General features: G+C 35.3%; 1 long non-coding RNA gene across 3 annotated transcripts in view; it reads right to left on the bottom strand.

Moving 5' to 3' along the window:
* Positions 1–278: 278 nt before the first annotated feature.
* Positions 279–15,648, bottom strand: part of LOC109446497 (uncharacterized) — a 54,880-nt gene continuing 39,510 nt past the window's right edge. For 2 of the 3 annotated variants that reach the window (XR_016019626.1, XR_016019628.1), the window contains exons 6-7: positions 5,021–5,099; positions 279–4,082 (exon numbers count right to left, since the gene is read on the bottom strand). This is a non-coding gene — a long non-coding RNA (uncharacterized LOC109446497). Of the gene's footprint in view, positions 4,083–5,020; positions 5,100–14,417; positions 15,163–15,648 lie in introns of those variants that run through there. The other variant, XR_016019627.1, reaches the window with a different exon arrangement.

Here is a 15,648-nt window from a genome sequence, read left to right as displayed (position 1 = left end):
TGCTGACACTTATTCTTAGTGAATAAGTGAAAAGAGGTACTTTATTCCTTGGGGACTTGAAGGTGAAACAAAGTAGACAGAGAGTATGATAGGTTAAGGGAGACTAAATGAGGTAGAAAATGCAATCCTTGCTATCTGTCATCCATTCCAAAAATTGTTTAGGATAGTGAATATTCAAGTAGCACAAGCTCAGATTCCATTATTTTATTTGGAAAAAACAAACAAACAAAAAACATCACATTCTAGCCTTACAATAACTCCAGCCAATGGCTCCAAATGCATATTTCAACAATATAATAATCTAGCAAAAATACTTCCATCCATTATGTAAAATAATTAAGTTCCTATTAATTAATTATTTACCATGTAATGAACTTATAAGTAGGTATGTTTGAGTACCATACAAAAGTACTGAACAATATTGGATACTGATTATATTGTACTTCTATTATGTAAGTAAGAATTGAAAATATCTAAAATATACGTCTAAATTGGATCTTTATCAAGATATATGTCACAATCATCATTTTTGCAGACAGCTCTATTATTATTCAACCTGGTTCCCATAGAAAGAAAGATGATGAAACTCAGAATATTGATGTTAAAAAGATAATAATTGCTAATAATCGTTTGTTGCTTATTTTTCACTAAGTCTTGTCTTATTCTACATTTACTTCTTATATCAACTCCATGTCATAAGTAACACATTAGCCTTATTTTAAAGATGAGGAAACTCAGATGATTTAAGTAACGATGCTGCCCCAAGTCACATAGATCTTACATCGTAAAACCTGGATTTTAACTCTGATTCTGACATGTTCTCACTTAACCCTTCAGAAATCCTAACTATTGGAGGAGGAGAGTCCACTTTTGTTAGAGTAGTCCTGTCCTTTTAGGCCTACTTGCTGTTGTTAAATATAACAACACAAACCTGTCTCTACCTTGTTAGAAGACAATCTCGGATACAGAAGCATTAGCCTCTAAAGAATAGATTTCGTTGGAGAGGATGGTGGGAGATGGTGTTCTCTGAGGAGACTTCCCACTGGTAAGCTGGCAAATTCAGTGCCATGAAGGGGACTATTTGTAGCATTCTTCCCAAGAAGGATGTTTAATGAAGTATATTTAAAAATATTTTTAAAGCATATGTTTAAATACTAGTTATAGGGAGTAGGTAGAAAGGACTAAAAGATAGTATAACCTGGAACATTTCTAATGTGATGAAGGCTGTGAAGAAACTCAGATTTTATTTTGAGTCCATGTGGTCAGAGAAGACCTTATAATCTGATCTGCTGTCTAATTTGTACGTGCCAACTCCCCACAGATGGCAGGGAGGGTGTTTGGATCCTGATAAGTCAGTTGCTGCTGTCTGCAGTGTGGACTACCCAAGTCAAAATCAAATCTCATCTATTTCTAAAGCAAATGTTGGAGCAAGATGAAAGACCTTCTGCACCTATAAAGATCTGGGACATGACAATGTGACCCTCGAATCAGAGATATCATAAAAGAGGCCTTATACAGTAGGAGTAATATAAATAAGAGATTATGTGTTTACAATAGTTCTTTGAGGGAGAGAAATGATCCTCCTCTTGGCACTACATGAAACTGATTTTAATCACCGTAATAGGGAACATAGATAGATGCTTTGTGAAAGGAAAATTCTATAATAGAACAGTTAGGAGGAAAATTATTGTTTTTTTCTCTGTGACTAGAAGGACTCATAAAGAGAAAAAAATAAAGTAATATAGTGTGGAGACGGTGGGTAATTACTATTTGATGAAAGAAAAGATGGGGGTGGGGAAGAAGATGCTCTAAAGAACTGTAAAATCTAACCAGTTTAATTTCCTGCAAAATTACTTCCCATTATAAAGGACCAAAATTCAAAGAGGATACAGTTTGGTCTTAGGAAACCACACAAAATAAATATCTAAAGTTCTTGAAAATTGGGTTAGCCCTATACCCCAATAAAAGCAAAACATTGAGTCAGTGTGAAAATAAATATATTTCTCACATTATTGCTTTTCTGCTTGAAATCTGGCAAAATACAATGACAGCATGTAATTACCTCAAAATATTTTGTGGGTTTAAAATGGTTTTCTTTCTTAAAAAGTAAACTTCATTGTGTCAAATGAGGGTTATATATGAAATATGAAGAGCTATAGCTCTAAAAATAATCCAAAATTTATTTTGATACCCAGATTCTAAATTGTTGAAGACTTGTATCATTTTTCTCTAATATGTAAGCAACTAACTTGCTACCTACTAATCTTGCCAAAAATGCAAATTTGCAAAGTATTGTCTATGCTTATTAATAGGGCTATCTAGCTGAATGTGGACTTCAAAGTCCCCATAATGATTAAAAAGAGAAAAGGGTAACAAGACAAATACAAAAGAGTATTAAATCATTGATTTAGATACGTACCCTAAAATCTACCACTTCCATATGTAATCTTGTACCAGGGCACCTGAGTCATACGTACATAGATTCTAGCATTGTCTGGGCTTTGGATATTTGAAATTTGGAGCCCAAAACAAACCTCAGAAGCAAAATTGTATCTTCAAAATATTCAAGAATTTGGTTTTGAATGAGTTAATTTCCACTGGCTTTGGCTAAAGTGGTAGAACAAGTAAAGGTTGGTATATTAAAGAGTGAAGAAATGAAACTCCTTCTGAAAAGCAATGAGCTCTACTAGGGAGGGAGCAGGGAGGGCATGAGGTTCTAATTTAGGCTATCAGAGGACAAAGGGCATTTTCAACCAAGTTTATCAATTAAAAATTTCAATTAATAAAGTCACTTAAACTAGAAGTCTTAATGGCCCATTCTAAGAGGCAAATGTTAAACACTTACTTTGAATCTTGACTGGGTGAAACATTTTTTGCAATTCAAGTAGGTTCCAGTAATCTGTTTTATTGTTTTAGGAAATTAAAAATTAATTTCAAAACATAAATTTAACAATGTTATCAAATGTTTCCAATTAACCAAGGCAGATCCCATTTTAAATATTAACCAGAAAAAAAGGAGTAGAAGTATATACTGGCTTATTTTAGAACCTATGCAATCGTATTTAGAAATGGGCGTAGAGATAGATTTGTTTTGTTTTGTTTTGTTTTGTTTTGTTAATCAATGTCTCTTGTTGAGTTACTGTGACTCCCAGTGTGGAATTCACAATCACTGAAAGAATGCAATTTAGCAGTTTCAGTAAGAGACAGAAAATATTTGAAAATTAAAGATGAACCTCGTAGGAAAGAAGTACGTAATAGTCAACAGTCTTAAGGGGAAGCTGATGCAGAGAATATCACTCACAAACCAGATCAAGTAGAAAGGAAACTATGTTGGAAGGAGTAATCAAATGAGGATCTGCAGCCATTTATAGTTATGGAACTGTCAAACATTATATTTAAACACAAGGTAGAGTTCTGCTAAGGACTATTTCACAGTTTTTACCCAGTGAAATTCATACATTTAATGCCCCTAAAGCAAAGAGCAGTTTGATAAATCTCCTTTGGGAGTATAAATTTATTGAGAGGAAGACCAAGTCTCATGCATGTTTGAATGTCTGACAACAATGGTAGTGCCTGACTTTCAGTAGGGGATTTAGTTCTCTGAGAACTCAGTCTTAGGTTGCTGACACTTAGCGAAAACCAGAAAGAGCACTTCAAACACACACTCACACACACATACACACACACACACACACACACAGTATTTTATCAAATCAGTATTCTGAACATTTTTTTCTCAAGTTTCTTGGTCACAAACATGATCAAGGCAAATGCTGCTGCCATTTCTATACTTCTATGGTCCCCTTTCAATTTCCCCTTACTTACTTTGCTTAGTTAACTCTATTCATCCTCCAAAGCTCAGCCCAAAGCAACATTTCTTCTGTGAATCCTTGACTCTTCTGTTTAGTGTATGTTCAGTGTGAGTCAAACTTTTTCCACCACATAATTGTATGAGAGTTCTTCTCTGCTCATAGCATACTTGTCTATTTTCCTATTTCCTCCATCCACCTCAAAGCCATTTGAGAACAAGACCATATCTGAGGGAACTTTCCATCTTCAGTGCTGTTCCCCATGATAGTAGCCTGTTAGAGGTCCAAAACACACTCGTTGAGTAAATAAATTAGTGAAGCAGTAAAGAAATACTGTTTCCCTGAAAATAAGACATAAAGAAATATAAAAGCTAGCAGTTCCATATATTTTGTCAAATCGAATATACACGATCAGTAGCACTTCGCTTTATACAAATTTAGTAATTTAAAACTTAACGTAGTAATTACAACTTTTTTTTCTCTTTTAAAAACAGTGAACTATGAAATGTTCAAGACATACAAAAGCTATGGACAGTGATACAGCAAATATCCATCTACCCACTCTGTTTAATTGTTGGAAATATTTTCTTCTAACATAGTTGCATGTTTCCTGTGCTCCTCCCACATCAGCTTCTCCAATATACACACACTATTCTGAATCTGGCAATTTTCATGTCCATGCGTTTTCTTATAATTTTATATCATGTGGTCATATTTCTCTTCAATATAAGGTAATGTTCCCTGCTGTGGTTCTCAACTTGTGACCTGCAATCCAGCAACATCAGCATCATGTAGGAGTCAGTTAGGAATGCAGATTCTCATTCGCAAATGTACCTAACAGCAATGCTGGAACTGGAGCCCAGCACCTGTGTCACTCTGATGCCTGATGAAGTTCAAGAGCCACTGGTTTATACCAATACTTTTGAATCCAGCATCGAAGTCTATGGTCTGGCAGAAATAATACTAATATCTGGACTTATTGATTCATAATTAAAGAAAGAATGGACTACTTTGCAGCTTTTTTTTTCTTTAGTTTTTAATTTGGAGGGTTAGTTTGTCATTTTACTATGAACAAAGTTAAACTCTTCTTAGAAAAATATTCAATCTACTCTGACTTCAATTGCAGTATAACGAACAAGCACTTAAAAATGTCTCCAAATTTGGTCATTCTAATCTTCGTTTCTATGATAATGGTAGAAAAAACAAGTCACCTTTGAATCATATCACAGATTTCTTGAAGAGATGAGGAAACAAATTTCTCTAAAGGACCTCTTTGACCAACTCTTCTCACTAGGAAAAAAAGATGAGAATCCATATTTTTATAATTTCATAATTTCATATGCAAAGGAATGGAGCCAAGCAAGTTGCCCAGGAGTGTCGACATGTTAAATTTTGGACATCGTATAAAAAACAAAAGCACAGAAGTTCCCCAAACCCACATTTTCTCTTGCTGGTCATGTCCTTTCTCATGTCTCTCCTAAACTAGAAACACAGAGGGATGGAATTCCCCACTTTGTGCTTAGAGGAGTTATTTTTTATGACTCTCGCCCTTTGATGCTTTGCATTCTCTCTCTGGGCAGAGAATAATATGAATGAAAAGGAAGGTAACTGCCACAGTTCTCTATAATAAATTATATGTTATATATAATATATACATGTTATATATAATATACAATATTGTATAGTACAGTATATATATTATATTATATAGTATATTATACAATATACAATATAGTATATTATATATTATATATATAATTTGTATGTATTCTATGTAGTTTACTTTGGAATGGATAAATCCTTTTTTTAAAAAGTAAGATTTATATCAATGCACATTGATGATATTACTGATACTTTTCTACACTAATGGAAATCTTGATTAAATGCTGCTGAGTCAACCACATTTTTAAGGTTGATGTATACCATTACATAGATTAAATCATTTAAAGGGACTATATCTAGACCCAAATATCTCAATGCACAATTCTATAAGGAAAATGATTGCATTCAGAACAAAACAGAAAAGACATGTATTTATTAGATTTGAGAGAATTCTGAGCAGACGTTGTTAGGCCAAAAACAAGCCTCAGGTACATCTGTCTACTCTTATGAATTCACATGGTCTTCTTTTTGGAGCATGCAGGCTGCCAAACAGCCCGCTTGGATGCAAAACCCCTGCACTTTGCATGCTGCTCTGAAAGAAAACCCACAGTAAGCTGAAGATCACCTGCTAACGTCTCCATCATGTTTCAAAAGTTTAGTTTGGATTTTCCAGACTGAACACAGGATCAGATAGACAAAACAAACTAGGACAACACAAAACAACATCAACAACATTTTTAGATAGATAAATTGGTAGATAGATGATAGTTGATGATAGATAGATGACGGATGATAGATGATAGATAGATAGATAGATAGATAGATAGATAGATAGATAGATAGATAGATAATGAATCTTTTCCCCAGCTAATGATGACCATATGATTTTGAAGTATTTATACTTTTGATTTTCCTGCCATCAAAAGATCCAATTGATAGTAATTAGATGAGAAAAATATAAATCCCCTTCTGCCTTGACCCATACATTTTTGTATGATTGGTTTGGTTTCCTGCCTAACTCAGGGCCAGGGTGCTAACTCTGACTGATAAATGGACCCTTGAGGGAATATGGCCACCAAGGGGGGCAAAGAGACAAAGGACCCACAGTGTGCTGAAGGCCACCGGTACTGGCTTACAAAAGCTATTACATTTCTAGAAATTTTGCAAGTCGGTTGTTAAATGCATTATTAAATTATGTAAACTTAGAACTAAGTAAATTTTACTACAAAAAAGTAACGAATATAAAACATCACTTCCTAGTGTGATGTTTACTAAATATTATGTTTACTAAATATTATTTTCTATGTTCTTGAGGTTACTTGTGTCTATTATAAATATGCCACTGTACAATTCTTTTGACTTTTACATTCAATCTCATGTTGGTAGCTTGAAATTGATCATGTCAGTAATAATTACACCACAAAACTCAGCAAATAGCACTAGTCAGGGATTCTTCCCTAATACCACCTCATTCACCAGCACATCATTGCGAAGAATTAAAGCAAGGATGGATTTTCCATGGCAGCTACCCAGATTATTCCGTTTTTCATTACAATGCTCTGTCCCAGTTTAATAGATGAGGTTTCTCAGTGAGAGGTCAATGCAAGATGTAATTTTTATATTTAACTTTCATTGTTTTAAAATACCATGTAATTAAATTACTATGTAACACATAAATATGTTATCTTTCTTAAAAATAGCAAACAATTACAAATGTCCAGAAAAAAGACGCAGAAATCCCCTTAACTTTTTCTCTTCCATAAAATGTCACTTCTGTCCTCATAGGCAAACAATTAATAGCTGGATATGAATTTTTCCATATTTGTTTCAATACAGATATTTTATGAATGAAAAATAAAGGGTTTACTCAAATTCATTTTTTTAAAACACATATTAAAATTGTATTTACTTTGTGCCCTAAATTGGTGGGTTAGGTCCATTTCAAGATTAAGATAGAAAAAAGTAATAAAATATATTCAAAATGAACTGTTTCATTGTTAATGAACATTGCTTTTCTGTGTATATGTGCTTCCAAACGTTTTTAGTTTCAGCTGAACTAAACTATTCACCATGAGCTAAGTGAAATAAGTGTGGTTTCACTGGTAAATTGCTCTACTTTTGCTTAAGACCAACTATTTCATACTGTTATTTGTATTAAGAATCATGTCGTAAGGTGGGAGCTTGTTTAAACGGTCTGTTTTATATAACTACATTTTTCAAAGTCTTTATTGAAGTTATTGTATAAAAGTTAATTCATACTGACGAGGTTTCTTGGCAAAAATGGAATATGGAATAAGCAGCACAAATGCATGGAGAATGACAGACTTTTGATAACTTGACAACATTTAATAGATTCATCCTGGAGCTAATTAGTTCTCCTTAAATTCTGCTTGGTCTAGTAGCTCCTGTCGGGCAGAACGTTTTTGGCATGATGAATCAGACATCCTAGATTAGTTGATGATGATAAAATGACTTTCTGTCCTGACAGATCACTTACATTATTCCACTTGTGTACATTATGCATAATATATTTAAGAAATAAAATATGCAATGAAACGTATCCTACAGAATAAATATACTGGCAGTGAAATGTACTAACACAGAAATTTAAAGCACATCTTGTAAAATGTGGATTGCTTTGCAGAGACCATAAATTAACAATATGGCATTAACACAGCATTCATCATGTGTTGGGTCAAGATTTTTAGGAGTATAGCTAATATTATCTCAAACATTTTTTCTGCAAAGTCATTATTAAATTATAATTAAAGTCATTATTAAAATAATTTCCAAAAGTTCGATCCAATTAAAAATGGTAAGATTATAATTTTGATTATTGTCCCTCTAAATCTTGCAGTTTCAGGAGCTCTGAAGGTATTGTACAATTTTAAAACAAAGAATAAGTATTGACAAGCATATAACCGACAAAAGCCAATGGCTTATCTTTACATTAGTCATAGTACAAAGCATTCAAAAACACTTGAGTAACTCAAGTTCAGTTACTGAATACAGACATACCACAATATTATCATGTATTTTATATGTGAAAATGCAACAGCATAACTTTATAGCAGATAACTTGAGAAAAAATGGTGCTGCCAGTCAGTCTGAAACTGGAAGTTCTTTTGCAAATTAATCAGGGAAAGATATTAAATTGAAAATTACTTTGATTTCTCAATGAACTGCACCAATGTGAGAGGATCCTGAGAGTACAACCTATAGTTTGGTGAAAACAGCAGGAATTTGGGATCGAAAGACTCCATTCTACTTCTCAATAATAATGTTTATGAAACTACAGTTATATCTGCAAAATATTAGCTATAACTCTGTCTAATGTGTACATGTTGTAAATAATGGAGAATAAACTTTATAACTGCATTTGAATAGCATCCTTATCTTCTCATCAAGAAGTCTTCTGATAATGCCAATTGAAATGAGCATTTTAGCCAAAAAACTCAATATGCCACTGTGTTAGACACTCTTATTCATAGTTTGAAACATTTTCACAAATAGCATTTATACACAAAACTGATATCCTTACTAAGACATCCTTTAAATTAAAAGGTTATGGTATGAGTTTATACTTATAAATTTTCTATGAGGATTGCACATATTTTTACTTACATATGAATATCAGCTTATAAAAGTTGTATTAAAGAGAAAAGGCATAGAGCAAATCTGTTTAAAAAGTGTTGCAAGAATTTTTGCTGCCTTTTCTTAGAGAACTAAGAATAAATCTGATATATAGCATCTAGTTTATTCTTAGATTTGGAAACTGGATTTTCATACAAATTGAAGTTGATTTTATTCCAAGTTTTAAACCTAATTAGACTAAATTCATAGTCTGAAATATTTAAAATAGTCCATTCAGTGATCTTAGAAACGGCTTTTGCATGCCAAATAAACACACTTGCATTAGATATCTCTACAAAAATCTTAAGGTTTTTTTTTTTTCTCAGCATAATATGGACCATATAACATTGATCCATGGCTTTTATGAACTCCTGAGTTTACCTTGCTGCAATGGATCTTATACTGGGCTTCACTTTGAAGACCACCCAGAAATTCCATCTGGTCCAAATATAATCCTCATCTTGCTAGTATGTATTCTGTGTTCTACAGCTTATACTAAATATATTCATTCACAAAGCAATACAAAACGTTCCTTTTATTTCAGTAAAAAGTGAAATATTAGTGTATCCGTTAGAAATTCATTATTATGCATGAGCATATCCCAGTCCCAATTTCCAACAAATACTCCTTACAGACAGATCTGGTGTCCTTGCCATAATATCAGTCTCAATGTTTTTATTTCAAGTGAACTGAAGTGTATGCTATTGTCATGCACATAATTTCTCTCTGCAGAATGCAATGACTTTCCTGCTATATAGCAAATGAGGTACTTTGTGAAGATAGGTTGATGATGACGATAAGTTAGATAAATGATAGATAGATAGACAGACAGACAGACAGACAGACAGACAGATAGATAGATGATAGATAGATGATAGAAAGATAGAATATGAATGAATGATAGATCAGCGGTGGCTGAAGATGAAGTCAGGCTTCTAATTGAGAACTTAATCTAGCTTCCTGCTGAAGAATTTCTGTGCTTTTGACTAAACCCTTCAATTGAAATCATATTGCCTCAATATTTCTAGCAACACAACAAAATACTTGAATAAAAACCAAGTCTAAGAACAGACATGAACTACAGACGTCTGAGTATACTGACCAAAATTTGAAAACATTGCAAGTTTCTGTAATCTTTCAATATGTTTTGAATAACTATAAAAGAAATAAAATTTCTCAGTCTTGACTATAAGGATACAAATTCAGAATAGAAGAATATAAATGATTGTCGTGCAGGCAGGCCTGCGAGGTCTCTACTCCCGCTCCCCATACAAGAATGCAGGATATGGTGAGGCCAAAAAGGAACACACAAGGAGCCATAGATAGGGGAGTCATACTTAGTATATTCTCGCCGGCGGCACTATACTCTCACTGGAGGCTGGATCCACACTGTCCGCAACCAGCCATCCTAACTGCAATCCGCGCTTGCCAGGCCAGCCACCATCTTCTTGCTAGCCCCCATTTTCTTCTCTCTTTCTGCTAGCGTAGCCACAGCAGTTATATTGTGGCCAATGGTTCACTGGTTACAGCTGACGGCCAACTAGCCACAGCTGATGGCCATGCAATCACAGTTGGCCATTTACTACCTGAGCCAGCACCTGTCTATGTGAGGCCGAGAGCCTGGAAACTACTTTCTGGGGCTCTGCCCCCACAATGATTTTTTGAAAAATTTTAATTTTTTTCTTTTTAAGTTACAGTTGACATACAATGTTTCATTGTATGAAACAGCTTCAGGTGTCCAATGTGATGATTAGACATTCATATATCTTACAAATGATCACTCTAATGAATTTAGTACCCATTTGATGCCATACATAGTTATTACAATATTATTGACATATTCTCTATGCTATACTTTACATCCCCATGACTATTTTGTAACTAGCAATTTATACTTCTTAATCCCTTCCCGTTTTTCTCCCATCCTTCCACCCCTCCTCCCATCTGGCCACCATCAAAATGTTTTCTATATCTATGAGCTTGTTTCTGTTTTGTTTCTTCATTGATTTTGTCATTTACATTCCACATATCAGTGAAATCATATGGCATTTGTCTTTCTCTACCTGACGTACACCACTCAGCACAATACCCTCACAGGGGTCATGCATATTGTTGCACATGGCAAGATTTCATTCATTTTTATGGCTGAGTAATACTCCATTTTATATATGTACCACCTCCTATTTATCCATTAATCCATTGATGAACACCCAGTTTGCTGCCATATCTTGGCTAGTGTAAATAAAGCTGTAATGAACATACGGATGCACATGTCCCCTTGAAGTCGTGTTTTGGGTTTCTTTGGATATATCCTGAAGTGGGATCATTAGGTCTTTCTTTGTCTCTTGTTATTGTCTTTGTTTTAAAAACTAAAACTTTTCAAACTTTGCTTGAAATATATTTTTCCATCTCTTTAAATTTAGTCTGTATGTGTCTTTTAATCTGAAGTGAGTCTCTTGTAGGCAGCATATGTAAGGATCTTGTTTTCTTATCCCTTCAGCCACACTATGTCTTTTGATTGGAGTATTTACATTTAAAGTAACTGTTGACAGATGTAATTATTACCATTTTATTATTTATATTTTTTTAATTTTTTCTTCTTCTTCAAGAAATCCCTTTAACATTTCTTGTAATAATGGTTTGGTGGTGATGAACTCCTTTAGCTTTTTCTTGTCTGGGAAACTCTTTATCTGTCCTTTGAGTCTGAATGATAGCTTTGCTGGTTTGAGTAGTATTGGTTGTAGGTCCTTGACTTTTCTCACTTTGAATATTCCATGTGCCAATCCTTTCTGGCCAGCAAAATTTCTGTTGAGAAATCAGCTGATAGTCTTATGGGAGTTCCCTGGTAGGTAACTAACTACTTTTCTCTTGCTGCTTTTAAGATTCTCCTTTTGTCTTTAAGCTTTGGCATTTTAATTATGATGTGTCTTGGTGTGGGCCTCTTTGGGTTTATCTTGTTGTGGACTCTGTGCACTTCCTTGGCTTGTATGCTTATTTCCTTCACCAGGTTAGGGAAGTTTTCCATTATTTCTCTGTGTCTTCTCCTTCTGGTACCTCTATGATGTGAATGTTTGTACACTTGATGTTGTCCCAGAGGCCTCCTAAACTATCCTCATTTGGGGATATTATTTTTTCTTTTTTGATGTTCTGATTGGGTATTTTCTGATTCCTTATTTTTAAATTGCTGATTTGATCCTCTGCTTCATTTAATCTACTGTAAATTCCCTCTAAAGTATTCTTTATTTCAGTTATTGTATTCTTTATTTCTGACTAGTTCCTTTTTATGTTTTTTATTTCCATTTTCATGTTTCCTATCTCTTTGCTAAAGTTTTCACTGAGACCACTGAACAGTGTTTTTAACTCTGAGTCGGGTTGATTGCTTGTCTAAATTTTGTTTAGTTCCTTTTATGAAGTTTTGTTTTGTTCTTTCATTTGGGACATATTTGTTTATGCCTCTATTTTGGCTGCTTCCCTGTTTTTTGTTTCAATGTATTAGGGAGAGTTGCTATGTCTCCCAGTCTTAGTAGAGTGGCCTTATGTAGTAGGTGTCTTGTGAGACCCAGTGGTGCAGTATCCTTGGCCCTTAGCTGGGCGCTCCAGGTTTTTCCCTTGTGTGGGTTTTGTGTGACCTCCTGTTATAGTTGGGCCTTGTTGCTATTTGTACATCAGTGGAAAAGATTGACCCTCAGGCTAATTGTTTGTCAGGACAGGCCATAACTACAGTGGAGGAGCTGTTCTGTGAAGTTGACCTCACAGAGCAGGATTTGTTTAGGCAGGATTATGGTGACTGCCTGGTCAGCCCTATGGATGTGTCATTTATGGAGATGGTTGGGTAGTACTCTGGTGTGGTACGAAGCTGGCCACTGGGTGTGTTGCTTCTGGGGCCTCTTGGCAGGGGCTCTGTTGCAGGCTAAGGTTAGCCACTGCCTGTGCCCTGCCCCCTGCCTAGGGCCACTTGGTATTAGCTACAAAGTGATCTGCAGATGGCTGCCACTAGTACTTGGCTTGGAGGTTACTGTGAGAGGGTAAGCTGTGAACCAATGCTGGCGGCTGCTAGTGCTGGTCTTGGGGTCACTTAAGAATAGGTACAGGGGAGGACAGCCTGGTGGCTCAGGTGGTTGGAACTCCATGCTCCTAACTCTGAAGGCTGCCAGTTTGATTCCCACATGGTCCAGTGAACTGTCAACCACAAGGTTGCCAGTTTGATTCCTAGACTCCTGCAAGGGATGGTGGGCTCCGGCCCCTGCAACTAAGATTGAACACGGCACCTTGACCTGAGCTGCCGCTGAGCTCCCGATGGCTCAGTTGGTTGGAGCACGGGGTCTCAACCACAAGGTTGCCAGTTCGATGCCTCGACTCCCACAAGGGATGGTGGGCTGCGCCCCCTGCAACTGACAACGGCAACTGGACCTGGAGCTGAGCTGCTCCCTCCACAACTAAGATCGAAAGGACAACAACTTGACTTGGAAAAAGCCCTGGAAGTACACACTGTTCCCTAATAAAGTCCTGGAAAAAAAAGAAAAAGAAAAGAAAAAGGAAGAGGTATAGGGCACACCCAGGCCAGATGCTGTTTGTCTGAGGTTTGTGAACTTTTGAGAGATTTTAGGAAATTCTGCAGCATGAGCCAAGAGAGGCCATTTGCATGGAAAAGCCTCTGGAAGCAGCTTGGTTGGGCCTATAAGTTGGGTGAGGCAGGGTCTCCGGGAACCACCAGAGTGGAACAAACAGGTCAGTGGATATTCAGAAATGGTGCCTGCCTGCATCTGCACGCTGGGTGTGGAGAGGGCTCAGCAAAAGCACAGTGGCTTCTGCCAGCATTTCTATCTGGGAGAAAACTGCATCTTTAGCCCTTTCCCTGAGGACAGACAATTCAATTCCTCTCTGTATGTAACAGCACCTTTCAAGCTGTTGCCTCAGCATTGGAGCTCAGAGTGAGTGAGCTGTCAGTGAGCAAGTCTGTGTGCAGGCCCTTTAAGGGTAATGCCTGGGACTACAGCTGCTGTCTGCCTCACTCAAACACAGTCTCCACTGGTTTTTCAAGCCAAAATTTATGAGGACTTCTCTTCCCATCACTGGAGCCCTGGGCTGGGGAGTGTGGTGAGGTGCTGGGACTCCTTGCTCCTTACGGGGGACCTCTTCAGCCAAGACAGTGATTCTGATTTTTAAAAATATCAAAAGGCACAGAGATGAAGAAAGGTATGTATACAAGTCATCCAGAATAAGTCAATTATTGGGCTTTTAGTACTGAATTAGCTGAGTTAAAAAACCATAAAATAAAGTACATTTTAATACACAACAATTATTATCTTCAACAATGGTCATAGTTTCATAAAAAGAAGTAGAAACCTCATGTATGCAGACTTTTTTTTTTTCCTAACAAAAAATAATTTATTTTGAGAAATTGTATTGATGTTAAATTGCATAACATTATGGTCAATGACATTAAATTAATTCATTTTAACATCCTTCTGTAAAAACCAAGGACACAGCAAATTAGTGGAAAATTTAAGTCATAAATTCTAACACAGAGATCAAATTATGTATTCTTAGTAATAAGTAATTAATGGAGCCCTTCTACTTTTGAAATTGTTTTGCAATTCAGAAAATGAAGTTTTGGAGAATATGACATTTCATTTAACTCCTTGCTAAATTAACTGCATATGGGCCTATGAAGACAATATTTTATATTTCCATTTAAAACAAAATCATTTTCTACAATATTAGTCCCATTAATAACATGATCAACATTGTTAATAAAAAAATGTATTGTAAGAGACTTACACAAAGACTACTTTTATGTAAAAGCCAAGGACAAAATACTCATATTTTTTTCTTAAAAAAGTGTTTTGCTCTCTTCAGACATGGGAATAATTAAGACACAAAGATATTAAAGTAAAATGCATGAAAGAAACCAATGAACATTGAGCAATGTTAAGAAGTAAGGGAAAAAATAGCTTCTTTGACCACAGACAAATCTCAACATGATTGCTGGAGACCATCTCCTTTTTAAATAGCAACCCCCTCCCTCCCGGAGGCATTGAATGTCTGAAAAGCTCCTTGGTGATACCCATGTTGATGGACCACATCACACTCTTAGTAGCAAGGGTACAGGCAACACCTAAAACAGTAATTTATGTAGATCTGTTACCTATTAAAAAGTCAATAAGTGTTTTTCTGTAGAAAACTTAGGAAAGAAAGGAAACTCTAAAGAAGAAAACTTTTAAAATAAAAATCCTATATTCTTTAAATTATGAAATGATTATTCATATGTGGAGCATTTCCTTCCAGTTATTTTTGTTTGGATATAGTTGCCAAATACATACAGTTTTATATCTTACTTTGTTACTTAACAAACTATGTAAATTTTTTCCCATGTAATTAATTTTTTTCCTCAAATATATTAAAGTTAATAGAAGATTCTGCCATGTAGTTATACCATAACTTATTAGTCCAGTTTCCCTACTATGAAATGTTTAGATTCTTTCTAGTATCTTATTAGTATAAGTGTTATGTGGATAAGTAAATTTCCATAATTCTGCTTATTTTCTTATGATAGGTTTCCTAGAAGATAAATTACTTATCAAAGGAAATAAACATTTTAACA

Source organism: Rhinolophus sinicus, chromosome 17, assembly GCF_057876585.1.
Source record: "Rhinolophus sinicus isolate RSI-liver-muscle chromosome 17, RSI-T2T, whole genome shotgun sequence".
Lineage (NCBI taxonomy): Eukaryota > Metazoa > Chordata > Mammalia > Chiroptera > Rhinolophidae > Rhinolophus > Rhinolophus sinicus.
The sequence above is the reverse complement of the archived record's forward strand: the minus strand, read 5'-3'. Positions and strand labels throughout refer to the sequence as shown.